This window comes from Diadema antillarum, unplaced genomic scaffold (genome assembly GCF_040938485.1).
Source record: "Diadema antillarum isolate AM-2024a unplaced genomic scaffold, OU_Dant_1.0 seq00002134_RagTag, whole genome shotgun sequence".
In the NCBI taxonomy this organism is placed as follows: domain Eukaryota; kingdom Metazoa; phylum Echinodermata; class Echinoidea; order Diadematoida; family Diadematidae; genus Diadema; species Diadema antillarum.
The window spans coordinates 34,403-46,721 of record NW_027272774.1 but is presented as its reverse complement, the minus strand read 5'-3'; positions in this window follow the sequence as shown (position 1 = coordinate 46,721).

The following is a 12,319-nucleotide window of genomic DNA, read 5'->3' as shown; positions in this document are numbered from 1 at the left end:
AGATAGATAGATATATATGATAGATAGATAGATAGAGAGAGAGAGAGAGAGAGAGAGAGATAGGGAGAGATAAATAGATAGACATATATATTGTATATATACAATGTATAATATTTCTTGTACCAATTCTTTTTTTTTTAAACTTAGATTGGTACTGGCTGTGCATGAGAGAAAATTCTACAGATTGCCTTTCTTTCTCAAAGACTCATATTATATCTTCCGAGATCCAAGATATAAATGCTGATATGGAATGTAGCCTAGGATAACTGAAGCTGATGTGTGCAAATGAATTCATGTATTGCATTTCATAATTTCTTGTGTTCAGAAAAAAAAAAGAAATTGCCTTCTCAAGAGATTTGCTGGAAATATAAGGAAAATGGATTTTATCTATAAGCAAAGTCCAAAGTCACCATGAATTTGGTTTTAGCATTTTCATCGTCATATTAGAAGAAAAAGACTTTGTGTCATTTAGCTAGGATGATGCATTTCTCAGCATTGTGCAATATTGTTTGCCGAGTAGATAAACATGTACCTATTGAAATAATACTTGCTGTTTCCTTGGAGGTCAGGGAAATATGGAGTAATTCTTTTGCAGAATACCCATAAATCTGTCAAACGTTTGTAAGAAGTTGCCGCTGTGCTGGCGTAAATTGGACGCCGCCCTGGTTGGTTTGGAATTGAGGTCTGTGCTCTGCACAGCCTGTGTTTCAGTCAATATACTGAGTGCTAATGATCAGACTCTTAGTTTTATTGGTTCTTAATCCATTACGGCATGAAGACTGTAAGATGGTTGTTGTTCTTCTTTTTTTCCACAATGAATATGTGCTTTGTCAGGTTTATGATTCCTTGTGACAGCATGTTGAAGGATGGGTTCAAAAGTGGATCCAAGTGCCAACGGGACCATGATGAATTGAGTAGTGTGAACGTGTTGCTTGAGAGGGCAGTGTTTACACAGACAGCCCTAAACATGCAATTAATTTCCCATTCTGTTGGGGAGCGATGACTGGTAGTGTGCATGCACCACATGCTTGGCTACGAATACACTGATATACCGCTGTCGTAAATCATCAAAAGCTGTTGGAAATGGCCCGTAATTTATCTATGAAACAGTACTTTAACAGTATGCTTTGTCATAGGAGTTTGCATTTGCATTGAAAGCATTATTATTAAGAATTAGCAACATTCCCCCCAAGCCTAGAAAAAAAGAATACAACTTTGTAGAAAGAATAAAAAATGCATGTTGAGTTAGATTGTCATTTCTTCATTTCTTATTCTAAAAAATCAAAACAAAACAAAAACTAGGTATCAATTAGTACATGTTTTGTTACTTCTTTTCTCTTTGTCTTTTAAATCTTTATTGTTCCAAATCTTCTTCAGGCTCACTTCTATACAGGATGTCATTGACATTTTGCAGAAATGTTTTTCTTTCTCCATGGGGCAACATACACCAAAATGGAAAAGTGCCTAAGATTTAGAAGGTTAGACATCGTTGGAGTGATCGTGCAGATGCTCGTCATAATTGTTGATGAGTCTTTCAGCCATATATTCACAAATGTCTAAATATTTTAGCAGTTGATGTAATAGATTGCGACTAGATTGTAGATGTACACATTTTATACAACAGCTCTCAACATATGCAGAAATATTTTAGCTCACTGCAGATTAAATTTTTTTTTTTTCTAAACAGAATAACGCTGTACTTGTGAAATGCATAATGCTGTGTATCAATTAAGTGCAATGCATATATGCCACTTGGGGGAAAAATGATCAGATAGTAGTGTTCATAATATGAACAATTTGAATTGTGAAGATGAATATTGAGTTTGAATTGTATAAAGATGTCAAATTTCATTGTCAACTGCAGTTTTATGCCGATAAAAATACTTATCTCTGGTTGAAGTTGGTGTATATATATGTATTGGTACATGTCTTACAGAAATTTAGCAACCATAGCAATTTGAAATAAAATTTATTGGTACGCGAATACTATGAGGAACAGTAGCACAGATTATTTTATATCATTATGCGAAACAATGCAATTCTTGCAAGAAATAAATATGCTCATTTGATGACAGGATACACGGACTGATTCAGTGTCATGATATTCCATCGTTCGCTGCAAATATTGATTACGCTGGAAGAGACGTTGTAAAAAGTAGACTTATGTGATACATTCCAGAGGCCTCGGGATTAAAAAAAAAAAAGATACAAGCAAGCAAACAAACAAACAAACTATACTGAATGGTGAGCTGACTGGATGCACGTCATGAGCTTGACGCCCATGAGTCATACACCCCACGAGTCACACACATACAACCCACGAGTTGTACAACTTACGAGTCATACAGCCCACGAGCTTGACACTAAGTGAACAAGACCGAGAGCATGTGCTCGACATCACATGAAATGAGCCCACGCTATAGGTCCTACCATTCACGAGCTGGACAATATACAGCTATTGGCAGATAAGGGCAGCGAGCTCAACATTTCTTCAAGGGGCTTTATTTACAGAGTGTTGAGCTCGAGGACTGTTGTTGTTGTTGTTTTTTTTTTTTGCTTTTTTTTTACAAGTGTCACGCGCATTGGCCTTAACTGCTGAGTGTTGAGCTCGTGGACCGTATTTGCCTAAAATATAGTGTCTAGCTTGTGAGCCTGTTTTACTTGTCGTCTAGCCAGTGGGCTGTTTGACTCGACGTTTAGTCCGTTTGATGACCCAAGCACACCTACTAATCAAAGGTTTATTATGAAATAATTTAAAGATTTGTGAAAACTGTTGTGTGTGTTTGGAGAATTATTTTTTTTTTTCATAAAATACTTTTGCATCTTCATTATTTCTTGTGATGTGTGGAGTGCGAGTATACAGACATACTGATGTACGTTTTATAACACATCAGTTATCAAGTTACGACATGGGAGTGTGTCATGCATTTTTGTAGTTTCTATAGTAAGTAAATAGGTGTATAGACGGTATTATATTATATAAAGAAATATATATACATATCTATATATGTAAGAGAGAGAATGGTACTGTAATACCGATGTCTTTGTTCCCCCCGTGAAGTAGCACGGAGTTACTGGCTCAGCAGAACTATTTTGATAGCAGATATACAGTGTAGATTGGGATGCATATTGACGCAGACATTTTCAAACATCCATTTCCAAGTTGGGGTGGGGGGGGGGTGGGGTGGGGGACCACAAGCACACAGAGCAAGAAACACAAAACCCGTAGATTGCATCACAAGAAAGTAGAAATAGCAGTAAACCCATTGCTAATTCGTCCTACTAACGCGGTACGCATGTATATAGGATGGACATGCAACAGAAATAGAATGCGTGAACATCTCGTCTCGCGATGTTGGGCCTCTCCAGTTTTACACTGTACCCATGTGTCCCTTGACATTTGTGCTTAATGTGTGTGTTTTATCTCTGATGTAAACAAATTCACAAGGAAAGCAGCTGAAGCTCTCCGTGGCATCTCCTCCAACATATGTGAATATACAGATTCCCTCAAAAGAGTTTTCTCATCTAGAACACAATTTACCGTGCCTGCAATCTTCGGACAATACTATGAGGACAATAATATGGGGTCTATTTTCTGACAAACTTCCAAGACGAGGTGCCGACGTAATTATATTGTGGAATGTTGATATGTCTGGGCAAATGTGGAGGATGAATGAAGATGGAGACTGGTATCAGAGGAACTGTTTAAAACTGTCCGTGTTCAGCTAGAGTAGGAGTGTCGGCGACTTCTTGCCCCTCTCTTGGCGGGAGTTATTTCGGAGTGATAAGACGGCAGACGGATGAGTCGTATCAGCTGGCGATGAACGTCGAGGAAACTGGATACCAATATAGGCGTTGCCATGGAAAGATGAGCATCTTCACCTGCAAACCTGGTACGAGAGGTCACATTATCATGCAGTGGAATCGTTATATTTATGTATAAAATGATAAATGCTGCCCTCTACTCTAGATCTGCCCTACCATGGGACGCAATGAAGGTCGTGACGACCCTGCCGAATTTGTTTTATTTTAATGTTGTTGTGGGTTTTTTTTTTCGATTCCACTAAACATGCGCTTTTTCTTACTGCCATATCAGTGCTACTGTAATGTAGGCCATTCCTAAATATCTAAATATGTGCAACGTAAGTGATGCTACAAAATGAATCGGGGAGGGGTGGGTGGGGGTGGAGACTGTACGTTCCCACACTTGCATGCCATGTTTTTAGTCGAAGTAGGCCTACTTAGTCATTTTCAAGACAAGACGTCATAACATTGCACTGTTAATGATGTTTATCTTGATCAGAGGTATGTGTAGCACTAGGGAGTTGATTCACTTGTCTCCTTATGCAAAAGAAGAGCATACGTTGCTGGTACCAACTATAAACACCACCATGCCTGTTGAAGAGTAGGGTAAAACTCCACAGTTTTAAATTGGATCGTTCTACACTGGTCGTCGCGATGATAATGTTATGTGATTTGTCTTGGTATTATTCGTTTGGGGCGAAGTCCGCGGACAATTACGCAACCGTTTGGAGCTTTTTTTTTTAAAATGTGTTTTTAGCATAAAATGGTATATCAATCGTGTTTATGACTGTGTATGGGGTCAAGTGGCTACACCCCCCTCCCCCATATATATATTATATGGGATATATTAGCAGTGGGTATATACACCGAGAGTAAGAGACGGAAAGACGAAGATTTCTTAGATGGGAAGGTGGGGTGTAGGGAGATAGAGAGAAAAAGCTTTCGTATTTCCATAGAATACCCAACAATTTCTTGTTTATCAAAATATGATAACAAAGTCCATGTAGTTCAATACACATAACACTGGTCAGCAATCAGGGCAGGAAAACTTTTTAGCGGGAGTGCCTAACTTCCCGGTATTGAAAGCTGTAAAGCATTATGTGTTGTATTCCAAACGAATAAAAGACATAGGGTGATCAAAGCAAGGTTTTATATTTTGGAAGTAGACACGATTTTGGAACACCCAAATATAGTGGCGTTAGGGAATACAAACTTTTAAGATTTTATTCCAAGTAATATAACTGTGTTCTTCCCTTTTCTTCTGCCAATTCCAAGTAGAGAGATGGGAGATAAGTGTGGAGGATAGAGATGGAGAGGGAGATATAGAGAGGTAGAGAGAGGTGGGGGGGGGGGGGGGCAGAGGGGGAGGGGCATAAGAAGAAAGCGAGAATTAAAAAAAGAGGAAAGAACGGAACATCCCTTTGATACAATATTTACTCAGTTAAAATGTTATGCTTTCACTATTGTGGCTGCTACTCATTATCAACTCAATCGTGATTATCGTTCATTAAACCTTCTGTTCAGTGAAATCTTTTGATCTATCTAATATAAGTATGTAACATCTTATATTCTATCTCTGTCAACTGTGTCCATGGTGATGCGCTTTGAATTGGTTGACAGTGGAGTGGATGTGGCCGCGATCTTCATTAAAACCGCTCTCGAGTTCGTTGACGTTGAAATCACAGAGTACCACATTTTGCTGCACCCGTATTCAGGCCGTTCATTACCACGTTGAAGACATTTGATGAGAGCGCGCTGTAATCCATTTAATCATTAACGGACTGTGTCATTAGCTAAACAAACACCACTCCAGCTAACTGCACCGTCTGCAACGGACTTGCTTCGGTTTGGCACTAATTGGCAGAGAGGGTGTCACGCGTTCGAATCGATGGCATGCTCATGCTATATACTAGTGACGGCTTTGTACTATGATTTAGTGGAAGTTGTCTAGTCAACGGTACGAAGAGGAGCTTAATTCCTTCTCAGATCTTAAACGATTTCAAGGTAAGTGGTATCGGTTCGAAATTTTAATCGCACATTTAGATTAGAATGAAACATAAGTTTTTCGAACGGCAGGTCTATTTTAATTTTTCGTAGACTTTTGCACCGGCACCGTTTCACACACTCTCAAAACGGTATGAAACCACGTTACACGCCCGGGTCTTTTTCCACCTCCCTGTTCTAATTGTGAGGACAGTGAACCTAACGAAAATTTAGGTCCGAATCATGATCATGATAGTTATCAGTCACTTTCTTCAAGAATCACGTGAGATGGCAGCTATTAAAGCTATGTCTTTTATTCAGCCCCCACTACGCCCCATGTGTATACCGTTAGATACTTATCAAGTTTGTGTCAATATACCCGTCTTACGTGCAGCACGATATAAAAACAACGGGTACTATATATTTGTCCATAGACTACTCATTCACTGACAAGCCATGAATTGGAGTCTAGAAGGCTTATCATTCATTACAAGTCCACATTGATTGCAGTTGCGCGGTGTACAATGGAAGAGTTTCAGAGTTTTAGGTTAAAATGTTCCTTCATACACACACTTCACAAAGAAGAGGTGAATTTGGTACTAGGATATATTCGCGATGCTCTATATTATGTGTGTGTAGGTATCATCCATTGTGTGAAGGGGGTGGAGCATAATATGGAATGGTGTTGGATTATCGTGTTGTTGTTGTTGTTGTTTGTTTGTTTGTTTGTTATCAATTAAATTCACTGGAGTCGGCCGACGAGTCTTTTGGCAACGGTTGCGTTCATCATGTCATCTTTAATCGATCACAGGTAAAACCCAAAGTCAGATGAATGATGATTATATCACGGAGAAGAGTACTAACTTGCATCATATGTGGGGTATATGTCCATGCTACTAGTATACTGATTTCGGTCCTTCATTCTCGAACACAGGGTCGAAACCAGTGCCTACGGCCAGCGAAATGGATGTCAAGTTTAGAAGTCAAACAAAGTGATCCTCAAAACTGACTAATACGAGCGAGTTATGTCTCTATATGCCACTCCTCCCCTCCCCTCCCCCTCCTCCTCCTCCCCCCCCCCCCCCCCCCCCATATCGCGGGCAGAGATAGCGCAAAACCGTAAATGACATTAATAAATCAACACGTAATGCTTGCAGGCTGACCACCAACAGACGAGTGTAAAGGCAGGCAAATATTTTGAAAGGATTTATTGGCACATTCCTTGAGAAGGAGTGGACACATTCCTTTTAGACCCATCTCTCGTTTCTTCACATCAGCTAGCTGTCTGATGCTATCGCCAAATGGCGGGAGAACGAGGCATCCGAAGAAAAGAACACCCATTCACACATGTTAAAAGTATGTTACATAACGTTTTAAAAACTGAACGTGGAATACACATTAATGAATAATTCGTCACCAATTTTTCTCCATCTTTCTCTCCTTTTCTCCCTCTCTCCCTTCCTCCTTCTGTCCCTCCCCCTCTCTTTTTACAAAAGAATTTGCAACAAATATGATATTAGGTATATATTTTCAGAGAGGTGATATTAATAAAATATGCCATGTAATTTGTACATTGACTTACTAGTTGTAAACTAAATTTGTCAGATATCAATTTCATTGTGCTGGCGCTCTATGCGAAAACAAGAAAAATAAAAGCATAAACGCGCGATCGAAGAATATCTGATTACAAATCCCTGCGGAGAAATATGGCATAATTATGTTTAGCTTGACTTCATTGATAGATCGCAATCAAACAGACGTGATATAAATGAGGTAAGAAAGATGATGATATCAGGCACGCCAGTCTCCCATTGATCCGCACAGATTTCATTACTCAAACTTTCTTTTTCTGAGATGTTCGATACAAAGAGCTTATTACATCCTCCTGCATCGGATAATAGGTTGTTAAAAAAAACAATGAAGAAAAGTATGATTTTTAATTGGAAGGGTTTTTGAATGCCAAATCTTTTGCTTACACCAAAAAGCGAATATGGATAGGAGATGGTGTGTTTGATGTACCAAGTGACGGGAAAGTTCTGGGGAGATAACACCATCCCTCCATATCAAGCCAATGACAAACACTGACAAAATTCAATTGCCTTCCACCTATATCACCGCTTCATATGACGCCATGTGAAATTGTACAATTCAATTCAATTCAATTTAATGTTTTATTTCATTTTTCGACAAGAAATACAATTCCATGATACTCCTTTACTTTCGGTGCGAATGAAACGATTTATTTATTTATTTATTTATTTATTTATTTTGGTTGCTTAACATATTGAATCAACATGGGCTCAGAGCGGGATTTTGGAATGCTCAGCCGTTTCAATCACACTAAAACGCCACAGTATAAAAAAAGAAAAGGAAGAACGTTTTCATTAATTTTGTACACGCATAGAGACTATCTCCCATGCGTTCTAAGAACTGAATATCACTATTATTAACGTGATCGCGAACGTGATCGCATGAAATACGCAGAGATCATAAACTATATGCCATTACGCGAGCGGCACGTTATAGCGCATCCTTTTGAACCAACGATAAATCATCATGCCCCCTTTTCCCCTTGCAATCACTGCTTGCTTCCATAACCTTAGCTGACGACAGTTTTATGCGTTATCCAAATTCAAATATCACCCCCCCCCCCAAAAAAAAAAAAAAAAAAAGAGAGAGAAGATATTTCAAGTTTTATTTAGAGGCAAACATGACTATAAGTGTCTTCTGATCATACGCCAATTTTTATTTTACCAGAGGAATCTTAATGACATTAGACTTCTCACTGGTCATGCAGATCGTTCGGTACAAGTCTGCAGATTTCGTTCTGTGTTATTGATAGATTTTTTTTATTATAGGAGAATAATCCATGAAGAACTCTTTACCCACTAAGTGATTCGCTCGCATGGGGCCTACACCAGTCAGTGCCAGTATTACTGGAACCGCGATGTTTGTTTTTGAAAGGTTGTAGTGACGTGAATACTGGCGAGAGTGAGTTATTACCCGAGTCTTTTAAAACACGACGAAGGACATCGAGATACATGAATATTATCGACAGAGATAAAGAAATCTATAAAGAGATAAATATACGCTGTAGATAGATAGATAGATAGATAGATAGATAGATGAAGAGATTAAAGATATTTTTGCGTATATTTTTTTTTTCAAAACAAATTTGAGAAGGAGAGAGAGAGATAAGATGACTGGAAAAGCTATTAACGTATTTTATATATAAAATGGGGTTAAAATTATCCTTAGAATTGAGACGCTGTGTCTGGCCTTGTTTTAGCTATCCTTTAAATTAACTCACTTTAATCTTCGCTGTGATATATGCCAGGCATATCACAGGAAAGATTACAGATATGATATAATGATTTATGTTTGTTTGTTTGTTTTGAACCAGCATCTTTTAGTTTTGTGTGTGCGTTTCTTTCAAGGAGAGAAAAAATTATTAACCTCAAGTCATCAGTAGCTCATTAGGCGTGTTCTAGTGATTACTCCCAGTGATTCTAAGCTTTGTAGAGAGAATGAAAAACACCAATCATAACGTATCCTTTGAAATGCTGTCAAAGCACCATGGAGTGTGTCAGCATAATTTTCTGTCTTTTCAGCAACATTCACGTCTCATTCTGCACATTTTTGTCTCTGTTAATTTTCCAAACGTATCATGGACATCAATTTGCGTATTCGACCTTGAAGACTGTTTGCTCTGTAGCAAAAATGATTTTAGCAAAATTTTATGATATAGAGCTTCGTTTCAGCGGTCGTTTACAATTACATGTAGGCCTATCTTGGATAAATGAAATAGTGAAATAGATCGCACATAAACCAACAGCTACAACGGAAATTTTGAGATGAAAACCCGAGTATCTCAGTAAGATAGAGCGCCAGTGAACCGCACAAATCTATACGTGTATAGTCAGTTCTAGCACAGTGAGTTGCAAAATGCAGACATGTGTCTTTAGTGATAAAAAGCAATTACACAAAATTAGGCCTACCTAAGAAGGAAATCGGGAATCGAAGACGATAATGATGTAGGTACCCACGTAGACGGATCTGTCCCTGCTCCGACGTGGGAAAGAAAACAACGACAACAACAATAGCAAAACAAAAAACAAAGTGTGACGCGTACGGTCTTTTCATGAACTTTCAGGACGTGCGTTTGACGGACAGACACACTACACCAATGAACACAAAATATACCCATCACTTCACCACATCCAGTTTATGTTGTTATGATGAACAGCTGCTGGTACCCATGGCTTGCAGTTCTCTTGTCATTGTGATATTTGAACTTGGCCCGCAATGACGATGGGTCTTTACGTTGTAAAGCAGGAATCTTCCACGTGCGGATGGTGCAAATTCTTACTTCTTTTTTTTGTTTCTCTTCGCACCTGACTCATCCTCTTCAGGTAATCACGTCTTTGCGTTGAAGTCAGAGTCGATCATTCTGCAACTAATGGTCTTGGAAAGGTCAGCACCGCTCGATCGATGAAGATGGTGTGCCATGACAATGTCGCTGTTTCCCTCTTCGGTGAGTTTTCTTTATCAGCTTGCTCGCATTGCTGCTTCTGTGAATATTGCCTTTCCAGTAATCATCGGTGTCGGTGATATTTGTTATCACTTTCATGATTTCAATTTTGTTATCATCAATTTAGTTCTAATATACAATCATAATTCATAGTCACATCATGTTGTGATTATTAATACCATTGAAAGTTAATGGTGTCTTCATTTTCATCACTAGTATTTTGTATCATCGCTTCACTTTTTTTTTTTTGCACTGGTTAACTACACCAAGATTTTTAATCGTTTTTATCTTCATCAGAATGATCCTAAAACGGAAGCCTCATTGTTTCAGATGACTTTATTTGTTTCTCATAGATTTAAAGAATTATAATCACATGCTTGGAGAATTAATCATTTTGAAAAGATAGAAGAAGAAAATGATGCATTCTCCACCCGTTATTACCTTTGACTCTGCCCATCATAGTCATGCTATGGGATTTTCTCATTATTGTTCTGTACTAGTCGATTTCGATGGCCCTCCAACTGCGTCGATAAAAATGACATTGATAAAACTAAAATGCTGACAATAACAGTGCAGATGTTCCCCGAAGTTAAGGGATTGGTCGCAAGAGAGCACGCTGGCACTATGCACACCTGTATCAAATTATGGTTACACACAACATTAGTTACAGTCCGTTAGGGTTAGTTAATCCGAAAATTTACAAGGTAAGTTATTCCAAAGATTTGTTAATCCGAAAACAAAATGAGGTCCATAATTCCGCAGGTTTGATGGTCTATTTTCATTTTCGGACTAAAGAATATTCGGAATAACGAACATCATCATGACTTTGTTAATCATTGCATTTCCAAAAATCACAGCGTGCACCTGGCATGCTATGCTATAAGTAGAGGCCTATCTCAAAATGCATAAACTTATATGCCTAGATTTATTTCGCATTCCTCTCCCATTAATAACCTACCCACGTTAACTATGTGGGCAAATCATAGCGTCTGTCTAAATACACCCAAAACGTGTACTTGAATAACATATCCCTACCTGTCTTCTTTCTTGATCTTGTGGGCCACTTCCGTGCAGAGAACTTGCCAATTGATTAGTTAGTCGTCAGTTTAGAGATATGCACTTCAAGAATATTCTCTCATGATTAACCCAGTTCTACTCATATGGAAAAGAGAAAGCGTCAACAAGACTTGTGATGTCAAAGTCTATGATAAGCACATAAAGATCTCTTGAGGCATATATGGAATATATAATTTCATGGAGATCATAGGTTATGATAAGCATGCACACAATGATCTCTTGAGGCATATGGAATATATAATTTCGAGGAGATCATAAGTTATGTTAAGAGAGAGAGAGGGAGAGTGAGACAGATCATTCATATATATATATATATATATATAGATATATATATATATATAATATTATATAAGAGAGCTGTAGAAGAGCGTACCTGTCGTTCATTTCTATTTTGACCCTATATTATGATAAACAATTCTGTTTCGGTGGCAGTCATGAGTTGCACTTTCGGTGTTTCCATTCCGTGGACGTGTGATATATCACTATGAGTGGGTCATTCCATTTCGTGTATCGTACGAAGAAATTTGGCATGCGGTCGAGAAGGGAGGGAGTTGTTATATTTTGGTCAGATTGCTGAAATATGAATCTTGGGTTAAAGTCTTATTTCATTAAGTTGTGTAGTTCTTGTGAACAGATGTGTTTTTGAAAAAAATAAAGAATAAAAAGGAAAAAAGTTATTCATAATGCTTAGCATCAAGAAAAGCTTACTTATAAGTATTCAACATATAGGATTAGTATAAAGCATGACCGTGATGTGGTTATAATGACTTTGCATGTATCAAAATATTGAGAAAGTTCATTGAACTTGAACTTGAGCATTGGAAGGTGCAACTGCAAGTGTTTAATCTTTTCGGATAACCTATGGCCACTGTTATGCTACAGTAGAACTATGACATATCGTGAGTGGTTGTAACTACTGGCAAT